This window comes from Durio zibethinus, chromosome 16, assembly GCF_047325235.1.
Source record: "Durio zibethinus cultivar Kanyao isolate XHJ-2024 chromosome 16, ASM4732523v1, whole genome shotgun sequence".
Taxonomy (NCBI): domain Eukaryota; kingdom Viridiplantae; phylum Streptophyta; class Magnoliopsida; order Malvales; family Malvaceae; genus Durio; species Durio zibethinus.
Genome location: NC_143177.1, coordinates 9,575,899 through 9,598,368, shown reverse-complemented (window position 1 = coordinate 9,598,368; position 22,470 = coordinate 9,575,899). Strand labels below are relative to the sequence as shown.

At 35.3% G+C, this 22,470-nt stretch overlaps 3 pseudogenes; all 3 read right to left on the bottom strand.

Moving 5' to 3' along the window:
* Positions 1-3,744: 3,744 nt before the first annotated feature.
* On the bottom strand, positions 3,745-7,093 carry LOC149514303 (25S ribosomal RNA; annotated as a pseudogene).
* A 12,864-nt stretch (positions 7,094-19,957) lies between these two features.
* Positions 19,958-20,112, bottom strand: LOC149514302 (5.8S ribosomal RNA; annotated as a pseudogene).
* Positions 20,113-20,403: 291 nt separating this feature from the next.
* LOC149514301 (18S ribosomal RNA) lies at positions 20,404-22,169 on the bottom strand (annotated as a pseudogene).
* Between the last annotated feature and the right edge of the window lie 301 nt (positions 22,170-22,470).

The following is a 22,470-nucleotide window of genomic DNA, read 5'->3' as shown; positions in this document are numbered from 1 at the left end:
GAGTGCTTATATGAATTTACAAGCCATAAAAAGGGCATTGGCATTGTAAAAATATGAAGATGTGCCTGTGTCATAGGTCAAAACTCAAGCTTGAGGCTCGTGTGGCTCCAAGACATGAGAATGGACTCTTTTGCATCCCAGATCAGCCTAACACAAGAAATAGTGCATAGGCACTCTAAATGCAAGGCTTGGTTACCTAGTATGCTATTAAAGCAAAAGGCATAGCAAGTGCTTGAAGAAAGGCTAAAGGAACGATAGAAAGTTTAAGGCAAGAGTAAGGATGTTATTACTCAATGGTTCTAGTGTATGTACAATAAAGGTGGGGGACTCTCTATTTATAGTTGAGTCCCCCTCACAATCAATGCCAAGATACATTCATAAACTTTAGGGATTACATTGGTTTGAATCCCATGATTCTAGGAGCTAAGATACAATTCTTGATTCTAGGGGATTTGGTGCAGCTATACAATCTAACTTGCTAAAATCATGTTGGGCACTGGGTTTTCTAAAAGCCCTCAAATCTAATCCTCCCAGAGCTATGTTCAGGTGTGTCGACAACTAGGCCTAACAATACACCTACACCTTGACCATCAGTGCTTCCTCATTGGTCTAACTTGGTGCCTATGCAATGCTCACCAGTGCCTGCCTCTGGGCATGGCTCAATCCTATTGAATTAGAACACCTCATTGAGCCTCTAAAGTCTTGATCACTACTCACCACATTGTTTTGGGCTAGTTCTCCATGACCTAGACATCTAGTACACCTCAAGGCTTGGTCCCTTTAGCTATTAGACTTTGTCCTGCTAGAACTTGAATTGCTACCCACCTTGGAAAGAACCCTTGGGCCTAGACTAGTTTGCAAGCTGTGACACCTGAACCCACTTACTACTCAATCATGGTGTGTATGGTGCACGGCTTGGGCCCAAGTTACCCTCACGTGGTGTACGACCTAGCCTATGCTGATGGTATACAAGGGAACTACCTATATAAAGAGCCAGGATATGCTGAGACCAATGGCCAACATGTCTCAGTGGTGATCGAGGCACGTGCATGTGTCATTGTCGACATGCTGGTCTAGTTCTAAGGGTTCTCTTCAAGTTAAGTAGCAGTTTTGGTTCTAAGGGGATAGGGTCCGACAGCCAGGGAGACTAGGCATTAAGGCCTACTGAAGGTCTAGGTCATAAAAAACTAGCCTAAAATAGTGGTATTGACAGCAATCAAGATTTAATAGGCTTAGGCATAGTGTTCAAGTTTGGTAGAATAGAGCCAGCCTTAAGTGCGAGTGTTGGTGACTGCTTATATGAATTTACAAGCTATAAAAATAGCAATAGTATGGCAAAAATATGAAGATATGTCTAAACCCACCTACTTTTCGATCGTGGTGTGCATGGTGTGTGGCCCGAGCCTAGGATACCCTTTCTTGGTGCATGGTCTTACATGAATCGATGGTTTTCAAGGGACTTACCCACACAAAGGGTTAAAATGTGCCATTGGTAGTTGATGCATATGTCGAGACCAAGGACCAACATCTTCTAATGGTGGTTAAGGCATATGTATGTGTCATGGCCCACATACTGGTCTAGACCCAAAGGTTTTCTACAATTTGAGGAACAATTTTGGTTCAAGTGAGACAAGGCCAACAATAGGGCGACTAGGCCTACTGGAGGCTCAGGTCTCAAGGAACTAGTCCAAAATAGTGGTATGAGTAATGATCAAGTCTCCAAAGGCTTAAGTACGGTGTTTAAGTTTGACATAATTAAGCCAGGCCTAGGTGCAGGTGTTGGTGAGCACTTATACAAATTTAGAAGCTATAAAAATGCCACTAGCATGGTAAAAATATGAAGATATACCTAAACCCACCTACTACCCGATCATGGTATGCATGGTGCATGGCTGGGCCAAGGATACCCTCGCATAGTGTGCGACCCAAAATGTGTCGATGGTGTTTGAGGGAACTACATGCAAAAAGGGTAAGCATGTGCCTATGGTGGTCAAAACATGCGTCAAGAATAAAGGCCAACATGCCCTGATAGTGGTTAAGGCATGTGCATGTATCACTGTCCATAAGCTGATCTAGGCCCACGGGTTCTCTCCAAGTTGTGGAGTAGTTCTAATTCTTGAGGGATAGTGTCCAACAGCTATAAGGACTAAGGCCTTGAGGCCTACTATAGGCCCAGGTCATGGGAAACTAGCCCAGAATAATGTTATGGGCAATGATCAAGACTCCAGAGGCTCAGGCACGGTGTTCAAGTTTGGTAGAATTGAGCTAGGCCTAGGTACAAGCACTGGTAAGTGATGCACAGGCACATGATTAGACCCTAGTGTAGGCACTGATGATTAAGGTGCGAAGTGCAGGTGCAGGGTCAAACTGAAGTGCAAGCATGCTTGAACATAGTCGTAGGAGGATCAGATTTATAGGCTTTCAGAAGGCCTAATACTATAGCATAATCTTCGATAAGCTACAATTATGATGAGCATTTAAGTTTTATAGGCTGACTTAGGCACATGGTATCAATTCCTTATCCAAGGCTGTATAAAGTTTGGCTTAGGGCTAGAGCTTATGACACATGCATTAAGCATCTCTTCGTGCCAATGGTGATTGAGGGGTAGACAAGTGCCTTAAGTGGGAAAGCCATGGTACATATGCCACATAAAGTGTCAGCATCTTCCAAATAGGTGTTTGAGGTAACAATCCATACCAAAGGCCTACTTAGGCTGACAGTGGTTAAGGCAAGTGCCCACTCAAACATCGCCAGCATTTAGTGATGGTGTTGGAGGCAACATCTTGCACAATGGGGTTAGCACCTGCTAACAATGTCTGAGGAAAAAATGGGTTAACATCTATTTTGAGTGCTAGATATGATCAATGGCGTTCAAGGCAACAACCCACACTCAGGGCCAATGTATGCTGATGGAGATCAAGGCAAGTGCCCATACCAAGGGTGAGCCTATCTTTATAACAAATACTAAGGGCATTTGGATGCCGTTCACTTGGACACTCAAAAAAAGGATATCATCACTTTATTGAATCAATTGCAATGGGGAACACTATTCATCCCCAACCCCAAAAAGGTGCAGTGTAAAAAATTTAAGTGAGAGGGCTTCGGTGGGTGGGGGGAAGGATGAATCAAAGTGATAAAAGGCTAAATCTTAGTGGATCATGTCAACCAGGCCACTCTACCGCTTGTGATTGAGGGGCAGACAAGTGCTTTAGGTGGGAAGGTCATGGCACATATGCCACATGAAGTGTCAGCATCTGCCAAATAGGTGTTTATGGCAACAATCCATACCAAAGGCCTACTTATGTTGATAGTGGTTAAGGCAAGTGCCCACTCAAACATCGCCAGCATTTGGTGATGGTGTCCCAGGCAACATCTTGCATAATAGGGTCTGTACCTACTAAAAGTGTCTGAAGAAAGAATGGGTTAGCATCTATCGGTGATGTTGGATGTGATTGCTCATGTAGCAATTGAGTGCTAGATATGATCAATGGCATTCAAGGCAACAACCCATACTGAGGGCCAATGTGTGCTGATGGAGATCAAGGTAAGTGCCCATACCAAGGGTGAGCCTGTCCCTATAATAAATACTAAGGGCATTTGGATGCCATTCACTTAGACACTCGAGGAAGGGATATCATCACTTGATTGAATTAGTTGCAATGGGGAATACTATTCATCCCCAACCCCAGAAAGGTACAATGTAAAAAAATTAAGTGAGAGGGCTTCGGTGGTTGGGGGGAGGGATGAATCAAAGCAACAAAAGGCTAAATCTTAGTGGATTATGTCGACAAGGCCACTCTACCACTTGCAATACCTTATCACATTTTTAAGTCATCTACAAAGGATTCTACCTGTCGCTCCATGGGAATTGAGCTTTAAGAATGTGTGTTGCTTGGCTACCATGAAGGCTACACTTATAACATATGCCCTTGAAAGCCATGGGCCCCTATTGGGGGTTGGCAATCGAGTGGCAAGTGTGTGCATCACGTTTAGCCTGGATTTTGACTTAGATGTGTTCATTCATAATCTAGTGTATGGTAGCTTTGTGCCATTGGCTTTTCAACCATGCCTGATGACCAATTGTGTGAATCAGTTGTTCCTTTCATACTAGGTTGAGTTACCATTATGATGCTACCATTAGTAGGGTAAAACTAAGCTATCTCATGAAGGTCTAAACCTAGCTCACATTCTTTATTTGTGGGTGAACAATCCAACACTTGGTGAATTCTACTTCATAATGATAGGAAGAGCCAACATTGAAGGATGCAAAAGGCAATGTCGCTATGAATGGATGGCTGCCACAAGCCAGTTATCCTTGCGGTAACTTTTTTGATACCTCTAGCTTCAAATTCCAAAGGTTTAAAGGATCGATAGGTTACATTTTCACGGTTCGTATTCGTATTGGAAATCAAAATAAAATGATCTTTTACCCTTTTACTCTACACAAGATTTTTGTTCTTGTAAAGCTCATCTTAGGACACTTACGTTATCTTTTAATGGATATGCTACCCTAGCCAAACTCCCCACCTAACAATGTTTTCCACCCATATCAGATTATTAAGGCCAACTTTTAGTCTAAAAGAATGAGTCATGCCCCACCTATGATTCATGAAATAAATAAAATAACGTTAAAAGTAGTGATATTTCAATTTCACCTGAGGGCTCCCACTTATCCTATACCTCTCAAGTCATTTCACAACATTGAACTATAATCAAGCTCAACAGGGTTTTCTTCCCCACTGATTCCACCAAGCCGATTCACTTAGCTTTGGTTTTGCTAGATAGTAGACAGGGATAGTGGGAATCTCCTTAATCCATTCATGCACATCACTAATTAGATGATTAAGCATTTGGCTACCTCAAGAGAGTTATAGTTACTCCCACCGTTTACCCATGCTTTGTTGAATTTCTTCACATTGACATTCAGAACACTGGCCATAAATCACACTGCATTAGCATCTACAGGGACCATCACAATGTTTTGTTTTAATTAAATAGTCAAATTTCCCTTATCCATACCAGTTCTGAGTCGACAGTTCATTGCCCGAGAAAGGTCTTCGAAAGAGCCATTCCCAGTCTATCCCTAATTCGCATATGATGATCAACTCTTGTTGTGGGAGCAGCTTGAGTGGTGCACCAACTACCGATGGGTTTGAGACTAGGATCCTTAAGCCTAGCGCTTAGAGACAATCTTTTTCCCAAGGTTATGGATCCATTTTGTCGACTTTCTTTGCCTATATTGTTCCATCTACAAGAGGCTATTCACCTTGGAGATCTAATATGGTCATGAGTATGACCAAGCATGGATAGCACTCGATCCTTCAAATTTTGAAAGGTCACCGGAGGTGGACCAGACACCATATGATGTGTGGTGCTTTTCCAAGCACTAGACCCTACCTTCGACTGAGACATTTCTAGGGTGGACAGGCTGTTAAATAGAAAAGATAACTCTTTTCGAGGCCCCTGTCGATATCTCTAGACTCCCTAAAATTGCTACCAATCATCACATCCTGATTCAAGAATTTTTAACTAGATTCCCTTTTGAAGCTTGTACTAGACATGTTGCCAGATGGGCTTCCCCTATCCTTTAGGATTGACTAACCTATGGGCAAGTGCTATTTACTTGGAAACTTTCCCCTCTTCGGCCTTCAAAGTTTTCATTTGAATATTTGCTACTACCACTAAGATCTACATTGATGGTTGCTTTGCCCAGGCTTGTGCCTTGGATTTTGCAATGATTGGCTTGCCTTCCTACTCATCGAGGCCCAGCCCTTGCCTCGACAATAAAGAATGGGTCATGCACTTAAGCGCCATCTATTTTCAGGGCTAGTTGACTTGGCAGGTGAGTTGTTACACACTCCTTAATGGATTTCAACTTCCATAACCACCATCTTATTGTCTTAATTGACCAACACCATTTATGGGTTCTAGGTTAGTGCACAGTTGAGCACCATAACCCAACTTCTAATTAATCCCGCACCGTCAGTTTTGCTTACCAAAAATAGCCCACTTGGAGCTCTTGATTTTATGGTATGGCTAGACAAAGTAGCCGTGCCGTCCTACTTATTTAAAGTTTGATAATTGGTCAAGGGTGTTGCACCCTCGATGCCTTTAATCATTGGCTTGACCTAATAGAACTCGTTAAAGGCTCCTGTTATCTTGAGGGAAACTTTGGAGTGAACTAGCTACTAGATAGTTCGATTAATCTTTTACCCCTATACCCAAGTCAAATGAACGATTTGTATATTAGTATTACTGTAGGCCTTCATCAGAGTTTCCTCTAGCTTTGCCTCGCACAAGCATAGTTCACCATCTTTCAAGTCCTAATAGGTATGCTCACACTCAAACTTTTCCTAGAAGATCAAGGTCGATCGGTGGTGCACCCATGAAGGATCCTGCCAATCAGCTTCCTTGTGCCTTACGAGTTTCCTAGCCTATTGACTCACACACATGTCAAGCTTTTTAGTCCGTGTTTCAAAACTATCATAATTTATAGATCCATAAATCTATAGCTAGACTTAATAAGAGAAGTTGCCACTAATCTTTTTTAACTAGGTGTGATTGGCCACCTATTGAACCTATCTTTTTAAGGAGCTCTTAAGCTTGACTAAGTGTCACTAAAAGAATAGATTCTGGTCTTCTAATCAAAACAAGGTTCAGGAGTTTGGTTACATATGGAGACTGTTATAGCACCCCCACATGCCAATCCAAAGGATAGTACCATTTTATTTTAAATTATCCTAAGGTCTTGATTCTAATGGTCTTAAATTTAATATTGGAAATAATTTTTAAGATTTCTCCATCAATCTGTTAGAACTCATAAAAATATTCCCTCTTCAAGAGTATTTAAAAATCCATTTATTTTTTCGAAGAGGCTCTGTCGTCAGAAAAAGGTTTAATCCTTTTTTATTTTAGTTTTTTTATTAAAAATATATCTAATTATTCCACTATTTAGGCCAAATTAGAAATATCTTCTCACCTAGAAATTTCTTAAATAATCATCCATTTGTGATTACTAAAAATTTCATCATCAAAATTTATTTTATTTTTTATTTTTTTTAATTTTCCATCATTTGGGTCAATTTAGAAATTTTTTTTGTTTTTTTTTCTTTGGAAAGAAAATAATTTGACAATTATTTTTATTTACTTTCATTTAAATTCTTCCACCATTTAGGACAAATTTAAAGAAAATTTTCACCTAGAGATTTCTTAGAAAATTTACCATTTGAAATTTCTAAGATTCTCATTCTTACATAATTGTCTAATATTTTCAACCATAATTTTTATTTGGAAAAGAATACAATTACTTTTATTGAAATTTCATCTAAATTATTCCACCATTTGGGACAAATTTAGAGAAATTTCTCACCTAGAGATTTCTTAAAAAATTTATCATTTAAAATTTCTAAGAATCTCATCCTTGGCTAATTAATATTTAATTCCAAAATTTTTTATTAAATTTTTTATTTTTATTTTTTTAAAAAATAAAAATAAAAATAAATTATTGTTATTGAAACTTTATCTAAATTATTCCATTATTTGACACAAATTTAGCAAAAATTTTTCGCCTAGAAATTTCTTAGAAATTTATCATTTGAAATTTCTAGTTATTCTATCATTGGATAATTATTATTTATTCTCAAAATTTTTTAAAAAAGAAACTCTCTAATTTTTCTTAAAATTTAATCATGCAAAAATACTTTAAAAATAAATAAAATAACTAAATAATAACTAAACAAGATCAGCTCGGCTTGATGACTGGAACGGCTTTGCTATAGACATAGATGGCAGCTCCAAAGACATGGCTTGGTAGCTCAATGTAGCTTAGCTTAGCTAAAGGACTCAACTAGAATGCGTGTCAAAAGCAGTGTTAGCATTACGGATTAGACCTCCAGGCAGTAAAATGCACGGATCTTGGGCTAAGTTAAATGCCAAAATGAACTTGTTTTGATGGGGTATAAATGGCAAAAAATCTTTTTCCTCAAATTTCTCCTTCTCCATCTCTCTTATTTTTTTTCCTCTATTCTCTCTCTAAACCTCTGATGAACTCCAATTGAATCTTCACCAGATTTTAAAAATTTAGGTCAAAATCTGGGTTGAGTCATTGAAAGTTTGCCAAAATCTATAAAACCCACCAAAATATCACCAGAATATAGATTTCTTCACTGAAAAAGATGAATCTTGCTAGAAACTTTCGTTGAAATCTAGATTTTTTCAAAAAATTTCCAAAAAACAACTTTTTTTCAAACTAAAAATTTCCCTAAAAATTTTATACCTTTTAACTGCTTTTATGTATGTTTTATTTCTTTGATCTCTCTATGTGTTTTTTTTTTTAAGCTTGATGCAAGTTTGTATTTATAGGGTCTCAATCCAAAAAACCCTAAACCAAACTAGATTTGGACTCCTTTTAAATTCTAACTTCAAACCTTAAACCCAACTCAAACTTTATAGTCCAATCAAATGAGTTCACACAAATTCAACCACCTAGTTTTTTTTTTCTTTTTTTTTATTTTTTCATTATTTATTTTTTTAATTAATAGTAATAAGTAGAACCCTGGATAGATTGGGATGTCTATAATTGCCCCTCTTTACGTATTTTTTGTGAAACAAGAATTGTGAAAAGATGCAGACAACCCAATCAAGAATAAACTCGACACATTTTTCTTTTTTCTTTTTTTTTCTTAGCATACTAAGATTTCTTGAATAACATATAAACTATTCTAAATAGAGGTTTAACACTTTAAGAAATAAATAAAGTTGTTTTAAGCAGGGGCTCAACAACTTCTGAAAAAAATAAATAAAACTCTTTTAAACAGAGGCTCAATGACTTCTGAAAAAAATTAAATAAGTCTCCTCTAAATAAAGGCTCGACGACTTCTGAAAAATAAATAAAGCTCTTCTAAGTAGAAGCTTAACAAGTTCTAAAAAATAAATAAAACTCCTTTAAGAAGAGGCTCAACAACTTTTGAAAATAAATAAAGCTCTTCTAAACAGAGGCTCAATGACTTTTAAAAAGAAATAAAGCTCCTATAAACAAATAAATAAGGCTCAATGACTTGAAAAATTAAATAAAGCTCCTCTAAACAAATAAATAAGGCTCCTCTAAACAGAGGCTCAATGACTAAAAAAAGTAAATAAATAAACCTCCTCTAAACAAAGGCCCAATGAATTGAAAAAGTAAATAAAGCTCCTTTAAATAGAGGCTCAAAAACTTTTGAAAATAAATAAAGCTCCTTTAAGCAAAGGCTTAACGACTTTTAAAAATAACTAAGGCACTTTTAAGCAGAGACTCAACAACTTTTGATAAAGTAAATAAGGCTCCCCTAGGTAGAAGCTCAATAACTTTTAATAAAGTTAATAAGGGTCCTCTAAATAGAGACTCAACAACTTTTGAAATGTAAATAAGGCTCCCCTAAACAGAGGCTCAACAATTTTGAAAAGTAAATAAGGCTCCCATAAACAGAGGCTCAACAACTTAGAAAATAAAGCTCCCTAAAAATCATGTCTAGAGGTCTTATAAATCATTAGAATAAATTACAGGAGATTATGCTCATAGGTTTTACAAATCGTTCCTAATATTGAGAAATACCTTTTTCTAAGGATTAGAACCTTACCTCAGAGGTCTTTTTTTTTTTTCAAATGAGAATTTGGAATTCTTTCATTAGAAAGTCTTCATATATATCTTCTCCATGTGGGATCTAGAAATATCGCTACTTCCTAAATTCATGCACTAGATATTCTCAAATACAATGCATACTATGCACTAGCCATTCAGAAATGCAATGCATGCTATGCAAATTTCAATTAATTAATTTTTTTTCAATTGTAGTACTTAAGTTTCTCAAGCTTTTTCCTTGGATCTTGAACTCTTCAATCTTCAAGTACTAAGACCAAATCGATTTAATTTTCAATCATCCCTCTCATTTAACTCTCATATTTTCTTATTAAAGAAATCTTTTTTTCCCTAAATTTAATGTCCTTACTAGGAACTGAACATTTCATATTTGCCTTTATCACTCTCAAACTTTCCAAGGTAATATAGAAATTTTTCATGCCATTATTCATTTATCAATCATTATTTCAATTTCAAAAAGTAAAAATTGCAATCACACATTTTTTCCATTGCAAGATATTTAAAGGAAAATCCAAGGGATGGATTAGGAGTAGATAGAAAATAGTCAACAAAAGAGAGGCACAAGGAATGAAATGAAATGGTAGAACAACTTTGGTCATTAACAAGAAAGAATGGATACAAAGATGGGTATGGGGTAACAATGCCTAAAATAAATAATCAAATAATCATGATAACATATCTTGAAGATTTTTTAAAAAATCAGTCACATAATGCACCTGACAACTTAGAGCTCATCAGAGCATGCTAGCCTGTATGTTGATGAATTCTTAAATTCAATGTTGTAGCCCCTTATCTAAGCCACTTTTTCAAATTTTCAACTTAAATAAACCTCTTTGACTTAAACTGCCCATTTGGGTTTTCAATTTGACTCATCTTTTTTTTCATTTTTCTTTTTTTTTTCTTCTTTTTTCTTTTAAACATAGTATTTCTTCATCGCATTAGAATTTATAAGATTAAGCAAATCATCTCCATCCATCTTTGCTAATATTAATGCTTCACCTAAGAAAGCTCTTTTCACTACATGTGGCCCTTCTCAATTCGAAGTTCACTTTCCTATATTATCATGCTAGCTTAGAAAAATTCATTTCAAAACCAACTCCCTTTCTTAAAAACAATAAAGTTAAACTTTTTTATTATGAGCTCTCATTATTCTTCTCTGATATAACTGACCATGGCATAGTGCTGTCAACATCTTTTTTTTAATGAAATTCAACTACTCGTAATGCTCTCAAACCCATTCAACCTTTTTCCAATTCAAACTCCTTTAGAATTTTCAAGGATGGGATTTCTACTTCCATTAGTAATACAGCTTCCATCCTATAGACCAAGAAAAATGGTGTTGCTCTAGTAGAGGTACACATTGATGTTCAATAAGCATGCAGTACAAATGGTAACTTTTCATGAGAGTCTTCATAAGTCTCGGTCATCTTCTCAAGAATTCTTTTTATATTCTTGTTTGTCACCTCCACTACCCCATTCATTTTTGGGTGGTATGGTACCAAATTATGATGGTTGATCTTATATTGAGCATATTTTTGCTACATCATCTTACTATTCAAATTTTTGCATTATCTAAAATGATTCATTTTGGAAATCTATATCTATAATGATCTCTCTTTTTATGAACTTGCAGAGTAAGATCATGTCACATATTCAATTGAAGCTACTTCCACCCATTTCATGAAATAATCTATCATCATGAAAATGAACCTATGCCCATTAGAAGCCTTTGGGGTAATAGGACTAATGACATCCATGCCCCACATAAAGAATGGTCAAAGTGGTGCCAAAACATGTAAAGTAGTCAGTGAAGCATGGATCTTATAAGCATAGATCTGGCATTTATGAAATTTTTGATCATAGTCAATGCAGTCATTCTTCATTGTTAATCAATAGTACCTTGCTCTCATGATCTATCTTGCCATCATATGTTTATTTGCATGTGCCCCATATATTCTATCATGCACTTCTTTAATAATTTTTCTCACCTCAATAGCATTTATATATCTCAATAATACTTGATCACGACTCTTTTTATATAAGACATCTCCATCTAGGAAGAAACTTATAGCTAGTCTTCGGATAACTTTTTTATCATTCTCAGTTGCTTGGTATGGGTATTATTGATTCTTAATGTACTACAATATATCATAATACCATGGTTTTCCATCTTTCTCCCCTTTTACATTAGAATAATGAATTGGCATATTCTTAACATCTAGCTTGATGGGCTGAATATAAGTATTATCATTTATTCAAATCATTGCTACCATAATAGCCAAGGCATCAGTAATCAAATTCTTCTCACAAGGCACATTATCAACCTAAATATCTTCAAACTGCTTGATCAACTCTAAAATATACTTATGATAGTAGATTGAGTTTTGAATCTCTTATCTTTTGTTCTCCTTTCAATTGATATATAACTAGCGTTGAGTCCCAAACACTTTTAATGCTCTAACGTTTCTGTCTATAGTAGCTTGTAAACCCATGACATAGGCCTTATATTCAACAATGTTATTTGAGCAATTGAAATTTAACCCCATTGTTATAGAATAATGGCATTCTTCTAAAAAAATAAAAATTGCTCCAATTCCATGTCCCAAGGCATTTGTAGCTCCATCAACGTACATTCTCCAACATTTCTCATTATGCCTCTCTTTTTCAAGTTAGGAAATAGCAATCAAATCTTCATTAGGAAATTTTAACTTTATTAGCTTATAATCTTTAGTAGCACGATTAGTGAGAAACACGATTATAAAGAATATATCCATGATATCATATTCTAAAAGCATCACTTACCATCTAGCAATTCTTTCAGATAATGAGGGCTTCTTAAAGATATATTTGATTGGATCCAGTTTCACTATAAGCCAAGTAATATGATAAAGCATATACTATCTGAATCTTTTGGCAGTCCAAGCTAATGCATAACACATTTTCTCTAAAGAAGAATACTTGGACTCATATTCTATAAACTTTTTACTTAGTAGTAAATAGCTATTTTTTTTTGTAGACTCATCTTGTTATCCCAACATATCCCATTGACTTCTTGTACACTATTAGGTATAAGATTAAAAGTCTTTTTGGAACAGATAGCACCAGCACTAGAGATTTGACAAGTATTGCTTAACTTTATCAAAAACCTCTTGGCATGCCTCATTCCATTCTTTAAGATTATTCTTACGAAAAAGCTTAAAAATGGGATCACACTTATAGGTAAGCTGAGAAATGAATCGAGAAATGTAGTTCAATCTACCAAAAAAACCTTAAACTTCTTTTAGTGTGCTTAGAGGTGACAAATTTTAAATAGCTCGTATTTTGTTTGGATTGACTTTAATCCCTATTTCACTGATCACAAAGTCTAGCAACCTTTTTAACTTTGCCCCAAATGTACACTTGGTCGAGTTCAGCTTAAGTTGAAATTTTCTCAACCTTTCAAACAATGTTTTAAGGTTGGTGACATGATCTGTGTCTTCATGAGATTTTGTAATCATATCATCTACATACACCTTGATCTCTTTGTGCATCATGTTATGGAAGAGTGTTACCATGGCTCTTTGATATGTTACCCTAACATTCTTTAAACCAAAAGGCATAACTTTATAGCAAAATGTACCCCATAAAGTCACAAAAGTAGTTTTTTCCATGTCGTCTTTAACCATCTTTATTTGATTATACCCTGAGAACCCATCCATGAAGGAAAACATAGAATGCATGGCCATATTGTCCACCAGTGTGTCAATATAAGGTAAAGAAAAGTTATCTTTTGGGTTAGCCCAATTCAAGTCAAATAATCTACATACATTCACACCTTCCCATGTTTCTTAATGATTGGTACTATGTTGGCTACCCATTCTGGATACTTAGCCACTTGTAGAAAACTTGCATCAAACTGCTTCTTCACTTATTTTTTAATCTTTAACAGCATCTCAAGCTTCATTCACCTTAGTTTTTATTGGACTGGTTTACATTTTGGCTTTAGGGGCAATTTACTTTCCACTATTTCTATGTTAAGCCTAGACATATCCTGATAAGACTAATCAAATACATCTACAAATATTTAGAATAGGTTTTCCCATCTTTATCTATTTGTCAATGAAAGTGAGGTGCCAATTTTAACCTATTTCTTATTCTTATCATCTCCTAAGTTCACCATTTTAGTTACCTCATAACGAGGCTCAATTGGTTTATTTTCTTGCTCAATTAATCTCATTAGGTCTGAAAGAAGGGCATATTCCTCAACCATCTTCATTATCAAGTTCATAAGTGTTAATCAAATTTTTAAAATTAACCCTTTGATTGTTATCATGATTATCCTCATGTTAATTTAAGGACCTGAAATTGAATGAAATTAGATATACTAGCAAGATGCGTGAAGAAAATGGAAAATGAGAGCAATAGAAGAAATTAATGAAAATGCATCATTCTTAATCTTTATTGAAATAATAATGAATAAATGGCATATGCATAAAAGATCATCCTAATGTTTTTGGGCATAAACTATTAGGATGTACAATTACATTGAATCGGTCTCAAGGATAGCAATCATTTCGATGATGCTCCAACTATTCAGCTCATACATTGGTAGACAAGGTGGACCAACATTTCTTGTTAATGCTAATTTTCATCTTCAATTGCATGAATGGACAACTCAGCACTTCTTGAAGTCTTCTCTTCTTCACAAAACTCAATTTGATAAGAATCCATATGCTTTTGTACCTTTTGGCAAAATTGTTCATAGGTTTCAATAGAATGGCCAATTACCTCACTATGGTACTTGTAGCTTTTACCTGATACATATACTCAATGATAATTACATGAACTCCTTGGCTATATTATGTCAACTTTATACAAAGCATCAAATAGCTAACTAAGAGAATGCTTGATTTCTTCCACTTTCTTTTTCACATGACGCTCTCAACCCTTACTTAAAGCATTCACATTGTGGTTAGGCAAAAGATTGCTACTAACATTAGGTGTTGCTATCCCTTCAGTATCAAAGTTTATCATTCCATCTTTGATCAATCGTTGCACCTTATGCTTTAGGGCAATGCAATTGTCAATGGAATGACCTACAATTCCATAGTGGTAATCACAATGAGCTGTAGGATCATACAACTTAGGATAAGGTGGCTTGAGTGGCTTCAGATGGCTGGGGCAATCAAGTGGTTATTATAAAGCTTTTGGTACAATTCTATATAAGTTATGGGGATTGGGTCAAATACAAGTTTTTCTCGAGTAGTTCGTAATTCTCGTGAATGATTTATTGGGCTAGTAGGATGGATCTGAGATCTTGTGGGAGGTTAAGTGTTAGGACAATACATGGTAGTTTAGGGTCTAAAAGTAGGCTAATATGTTGGTGGGTAAGATGGTTATGTGGTAGGCTGATATGGATAGGGTGAGATATTATTCACTGTAAAGTAGTATCTGGAGTAAACTTATGATGGATAAGGTTGATAACCCCTAAACTATTATTTCTCAAAACCTATAGCTTAAGCTTTAGTTTTTTTCTTTGGGTGCTTTCTTGGTGAAAGCTTCTTCTCCTTTCAACTTGCCATACTTAATGGCATTCTCAATGATTTTGCCCGAGATCACCATGTTGGCAAAATTTTTTGTTGCATTCCCTATCAACTTTTCATAATAGAGAGATTTTAAAATGTTGACAAACAACACTGTGATCTCTTTCTTAGTTAGAGGAGGCTGCACTTGAATAGTTTTATCCTTCCACCTTTGGGCATGTTCTTTGAATGATTCAATTGACTTTTTCTCCATATTCTACAAAGAAAGGCAATCAAGAGATAAATCTATGATATGCTAATATTAACTAATTAAGTTGTGGGCCTATCACTCCAAGATTGAATGCAAGTTTAGTCTAGCTGGATATACCATCTAGCAGCAGAGCTGGTAAGGCTGTCTTAGAATATATGCATTAACAGCTTCTCATTATTAGCATGAGTAGCCATTTTTTGGTAGTACATAGTAGTATCGATCTTTGGACATTTTGTACCATCGTATTTTTCAAAGTCTAGTACTTTGAACTTCAGAGGAATAACAACATTTGGGACTAAATAAATCCTAACAGCATCCACAGAACCATAAAAATCAATTCCTTCTATTGTTCACAACTTTTTCTCAAGCATATGCATCTTTCCTTTAACTATTGAGTCCTCTACCAACTCACCCCTTTTTGGTGTTAATTTTTTTTTCTTTTGGATCATCTAGATCAGGCACCTGAATCGGTTCCACTACTTTTTTAGTAAAGACAGGATTTATATAGCTCTGGTAATGCCCCAAATTTGAAGCTGATGGCATTCTGAAGTATGTATACCCTATAAGGTATGTGAATTGTTGTAGTAGTGCATCTTGTATAGATTGGGCTTGTTATGACGTTAAATTAGGAGGGTACAGAGGGCAATCACCTCTTATGATGGATGGTCTTGTTGACTAGTATTTTCTTTTATTCCCTTTCCTTTATTTAAGTTGTTCAAAGCCTCCAAAATCTTACTCAACTCACTTTCAAGCCTCACTTAAGCTTTTTCTATCTTCTTGAGATGAATGGAATTTTTTTGTTCCATTTGTCTAGCTTGAGCTCTTGTATTGTATTGATTAGTTGATTGTGTGGGGTTCTTGCTTGGTGGAGCTATCCTTGAACCTTAAGTACCATAATTGCATTATTATTAGAAATGCTATAGTTTATGTTTGGTTTTTTAATGTGTGAATGGAATGTACTAATATTATGCAGGTATGAGATCTGATTTATCAATAACTAATATGTGGCAAATATTTCCTATATGATGCAAATGCACAATGTTAAATATGAGAATGAAAATGATGCATGGAATTAAATGCTAATGCAAACACTAATTAAAATAATGTAAATGCACAAAGTCAAACAAACAAAATGGTTAGATCATAAAATGTTCCTTTTTGTGTCCTCATTTTGAGGTACATCTATCATCGGGTAGGAATGGTTCTATCTTACGGCTTGCCTCTTAAGTGTAGATTATATGTGAGGTTTAGTGATTTTGACCACTAAAGGTTCCTAAATTGTTTCTTATATCATTATCCATCACAGACTAGTAAGACATTCGAATCTTCTCCTATCACAGGATACCAACATAAATGATTAAATTTGAGTGGGAGCATTTCACTAGCCATTGCGAAGATTATCATCTCACGAGAGTGTAGGTACTTTACTCTTTCCTATGAGGGATGGAGCTCAGGTAAGGAGCTCTTGTAATACAAATGCATGTGGTAGTGTGTCTAAGGGAACATATAGGTTTCAAACCCCATACATAAAATAAAAGAAAAAAATGTTAGTAAACAAATAACGTAATCTTTACAATGTAAAACCATTAGCTCAAAGAATAGGATAAATTTAAAGTTTATGGCTTGACTCTCAACATAAACTCTAGTAGAGTTGCCAAACTATTATAACATCTGGATCTGTAAATCTATAAATAGACTTAACAAGAGGAGTCACCACAAATCTTTTTTAACTAGGTGTTATTGGCCACCTAATGAATCTATCCTTTTAAGAAGCCCCTAAGCTTGACCAAGAGTCCATAAAAGAATAGGTTTTGGTCTACTAATCAGAACAGGGTTTAGGAGTTCAGTTACATATGAGAAAAGTTATAGCATCCCTACATGCCCATGCAAAGAATGGTACCATTTTATTTTAAATTATCCTAAGGTCTTGATTCTAATGGTCTTAAATTTAATATTGAAAATAATTATTACAATTTCTCCATCAATCTGGTTGTACTCTTAAAAATATTCCCTCTTCAAGAGTATTCATGAATCCCATTTGTTTTCTTGAAGAGACTCGGTCATTAGAAAAAGGTTTAATCCTTTTCTTATTTTGGTTTTTTTATTGAAAATATATCTAATTATCCTACTATTTGGGCCAAATTAGAAATATCTTCTCACCTAAAAATTTGTTAGATAATCATTAATTTGCAATTACTAAGAATTTCATCATTAGAATTTATTTTACTTTTTTTTTTCTAAATTTTCCACCATTTGGTTTAATTTAGAAATTCTTTTTTTTTTTAAAGAAAATATGACAATTAATTTTTTTTTGAAGTTTCATTTAAATTCTTCCACCATTTGCGACAAATTTAAAGAAATTTCTCATCTAGAGATTCCTTAGGAAATTTACCATTGAAATTTCAAAGATTCTCGTCTTTGGATAACTGTTAAATATTTTCAATCAAAATTTTTATTTGAAAAAGAATACAATTACTTTTATTGAAATTTCATCTAAATTATTCCACCATTTGGGACAAATATAGAGAAATTTCTCACCTAGAGATTTCTTAAAAGATTTACCATTTAAAATTTCTAAAATCCTCAATATTGGCTAATTAGTATTTAATTCCAAAAAGTTTTATTAAAAGTTTTATTTTTTTATTTTTTTAAATTGAAAATAAAATATTAATTATTATTATTGAAATTTTATCTAAATTATTCCACCATTTGAGACAAATTTAGAAAAAATTTCTCACCTAGGAATTTCTTAGAAATTTACCATTTGAAAATTTTAATTATTCCATCATTGGGTAATTATTATTTATTCTAAAAAATAAAAAAAAACTCTATAATATTTTTTAAAATTTAAACATGCAAAAATACTTTAAAAATAAATAAAATAACTAAATAAATAAATAAATAAAATAATTAAAAAACAAATAGGATCGGCTCGACTTGATAGCTGGAACGATTCTAGAGACATGGCTTGGTAGCATGATGTAGCTCAGCTCAGCGAAAGGGCTTTGCTGGAATGTGGGTCAAAAGTGGATCAGCACTATAGGTCGAACCTTTAGGAGGTAAAATGCATGGGTCTTAGGCTGAGTTAAATGCCAAAACGATGTCGTTTCAATGGGGTATAAAAGGCAAAAAATCCTCTTTTTCCTTAGATTTCTCCTTATCCTTTTTTCTCCTCTTTTTTCTTTCTCTATTCCCTCTCAAGCCCTCGATGAACTTTAGTTGAATCTTTACTAGATTCTATAAATTCATGCCAGAATCTGGGTTAAGTCACTAAAAGTTTGCTAGAATCTGCAAAACCTACCAAAATATTGCCGAAATCTAGATTTCTTTGTCGAAAAAGATGAATCTCACTGGAAACTTTCACCAGAATCTGGATTTTTCTAGAAAATTTCTTCAAAAAAACTTTTTTTCAAACCAAAATTTCCCTAAAAATTTAATACCTTATAACTACTTTCATGTATGTTTTTTTATCTTTGATCTCTGTATATTTTTTTTTAGGCTTGATGTAGGTCTATATTTATAGGGTTTCAATCTAGAAAACCCTAAACCAAAAAGAATTTTGATTCCTTTTAAATTCTAACGTCAAACCTTAAACCCAACTCAAACTTTACAGTCCAATCAAACAATTTCACACAAATTCAACCACCTATTTTTTTCTTTTTTTATTTTTCGTTATTTATTTTTTTAATTAGCAACAACAAGTAAAACTCCAGACAAATTGAGATGTCTACAAAGATGGGTCGGATGGGGAGCTTACAGGCTGACAAAGGGAGCATGCAGGCTTGAGGCATGCTAAGATAGTACGTGTTGTATTCCATGATCATTGTGACGATGTCTCCATGGGCATATCAAAAGCTCGAGCTTTGGCTACTATTACAACCTATGTTAGTCTATGCCCCAAACCAATTGGTGGACTAGCTCTCGTTGTTTCACATCTAATAGGAGCACATCATTGGCTCCCATCTATTTCCCTCATAATAATTTAATGCACTTTTTGAACTTTTTTCAAAGTCCTTTTCATCTTCTTCATGGTAAATGTTCATTATCGGTTTCTTACTTGTATTTAGCCTTGGATGAAATTTACCAGTTGATTGGGGTTGCATTCTTAAACAACCTAACTCATAGATAGTGCCTCATGGTGCAACGAGGTCCAGGCACAACAGGGCACTCACCCTTTATGGTGACCCTTTCTAGTGGACTTGGGCTTAGTTCGCTGTTGAAGATGTTTATCCGAACTATAATTCAGACACTAAGTGTGCCCAATTCTCAAGCTGGACCTTTCTTGATTCACTCACCATTATTAAGGGAATCCTTTGCTTATTAATATGCTTAAACTTAGTGGGTAATCTTGCCTGACTTGGGGTTGTGATGCAAGAATCGATTGAGCAATACAGAGGGTTTGATGGGGTCCGGATGGACAATGAGCATGCATCACTAGAGACAAGGCATATAGTGAACTTTACCACTAATAGTCATAGTGCTATCATTGTTGGGGACTCACTTTTGGGCCAACCACGATCGATGAGATCACGAGAGGCCACCTTCCACCCTCACACCTAGGTAGACGTGCCTTGGCCTAATGGCTTATGGCATAACTTGCATTCAAAGACTTGATGGTTCACAAGATTCCGTAACTCACACCAAGTATCATATTTCACTACATTCTTCATCAATGCAAGAGTGGAGATATCCATTACCAAGAGTCGTTTTGGTTTTTCATGACAAAAAGAGCCATAGTACCGCCCGTGCATGTACTGCAAATAGGATGGCAATGGCACACATGCTCTTTTTAATTCTAGTTCATTGGCATGATTCACACCAGAGGTTTGTTCTTCAACCATGAGTGATGATGTCGATCTTTTCATTTGCCAAAGAGCCAAAATGAATTGACCGTCATGCATGTTTAAGGTCAAAAAGGGCTCAGGGCATGAAGGCACTATCACCCTCTTGATGTTTCATTAATGCATTCACAGGTCATTTGTTGAGCTAGTTTTGATAATGATCCTTTTGTAGATCCACCTATGGAACCCTTGTTATGACTTATCCTTTCTCTAAATGATAAGGTTTAGTGGACTTCTCGTGACATCATGAATAGCAAACCATCCACATCATCGCAATCCAAACACTTTACTAGACCATTCAATCGGTAGGAGCAATGGGTGGTTATACAAAGGGCAAGGACGTAGTCAATGCAAGCTGATGACTCATGCTTACTAGGAATTCCTTGTTGAAAACCAACAATTGCAATGATCAATCCTCATCATGATGAAATTTTAAAGATTACTCGAGCTTGTTGACTAAGGTTATAGACTCATTGAAATACATCATTAGTGCGCATGCGGCCCAAAATATCAAAGACCTATTATTGCCTCAAACTTCTTGGCCTAGGAGGTCGTAGTCCCTCTAAAAAACTAGCTATAAAAGATCACCTCCATATAGCTAGTTAATAGGCTAAGGTGTTATTTGTTAATGGAATTTACCAGACAAATTGTTCCACCAACTAAGAACGACCATGCACCATTACCCATAAAATCTAGAAAGTGTTCTTAGTCTATTAATCTTTACAAAGTCTAGACCTAGTAAGTTTCCCCTTGTTATGTTAAATTGAGTTGCTGGCTTCACTCTTGGTGGTGCCCTTCCATCAATTCCTTTAAGTTTCAACCTAGTGACCATACTCCCCCCAAAACCTAAAGTCTTTGATTTCTCATATGGTATTAACAAAGTTCTAAAAGTAACATTCATCGATCCTTAGTCAGCATCATTTATGGTTGAGACTAGGATGGTGTCTAATCATTTTGGAGCCCTTAACTTTCATTCTTATTTAATAAAAACATCCTTGGCAAATGCTTTCACAATTGTTCATCTTTAATAAATCTAGGAATTTCATCTTTAACTATGAAATATGAATGCCCTCAATTGTCCTTATTAATCAATACTTCAATGCTGAAAGCCAACACAATAGGATTGAAATCCTATGATGTTATCCCATGCTAATGTATACAAGCATAGGCCTACTTTAAGCACTATAATTTCTTCAAAGTAATAGCATCAGAGGAATGACTCAGCTAGTTAAGTCCAGGAGTGCATCACTGGTAATAGGGATAAGTAGATCGATGTTTATCGTGAGACAGACCAGATGACCCAACTCTAGTTCCAACTATGAGCTTTTTAATTGCACCAACTTAAATGATGCTATTGAAATAGGAATTATCGTAGCTGCTGGCACCAAATTTACCCTCTAATGGATCATCATTAAGGGATTTAGATTGTACTCATTCTAATTACTAGACTCATAGAGCCTAGTATTATTATTTATTGTCACTACCGCCCTATGTCAAGATTGGGTAATTTGCATGCCTATTGCCTTCCTTGGATGTGGTAGTTGTTTCTTAAACTCTCTCTCTGGAGTCAAACCTTAATTCTCTGTCATCCTACCATCGAAAGTTGATAGGGTTGAAATTTGAATGACGCATCGTCGGCACAAAGGCTATACGATCTGTCAAGTTATCACGAATCATTATAGCAATAGGCAAAGCCCACTTGCCCGTTTATGTAATAAATGCATCCCATTGAGAAATTAGGGTTTGTTGCACATATTAGCTCAAGAATTATTACGCTTATCTAAGAAATAGATAACATCAAACAAACTATAATTGATTTAACGAGCCATTCACAATTTCACAACCTATATTAGTTTATACTTACACATGTATGGCTTAATCTTTGAGACAAGTATATGACATTAGTAGGATCAACTAGGTAGCATTCTTTTGGGACATTGGCACCGTATGGGCTTTAATTCACTGTCTGAGCAACAGAGAGAACCAACATAAAGCACAAGTGTCATGTGTGTCAAGCATGTAAAATGCATATCATTAGATGAACAAGGGCCGAAGGCCCACACCCATAAAATGTTCTTTATCTAAGAGCATGATCGAACATTAATGCACCAATGTGGCCACAAGAGCTTGGGTGGCACACTTAGGACATAAGACATGATTGAGGTTTGACTTGTAGCCCCTATGGACACAAGGTAGATAAAGGATGGCAAGACATCTAGTTT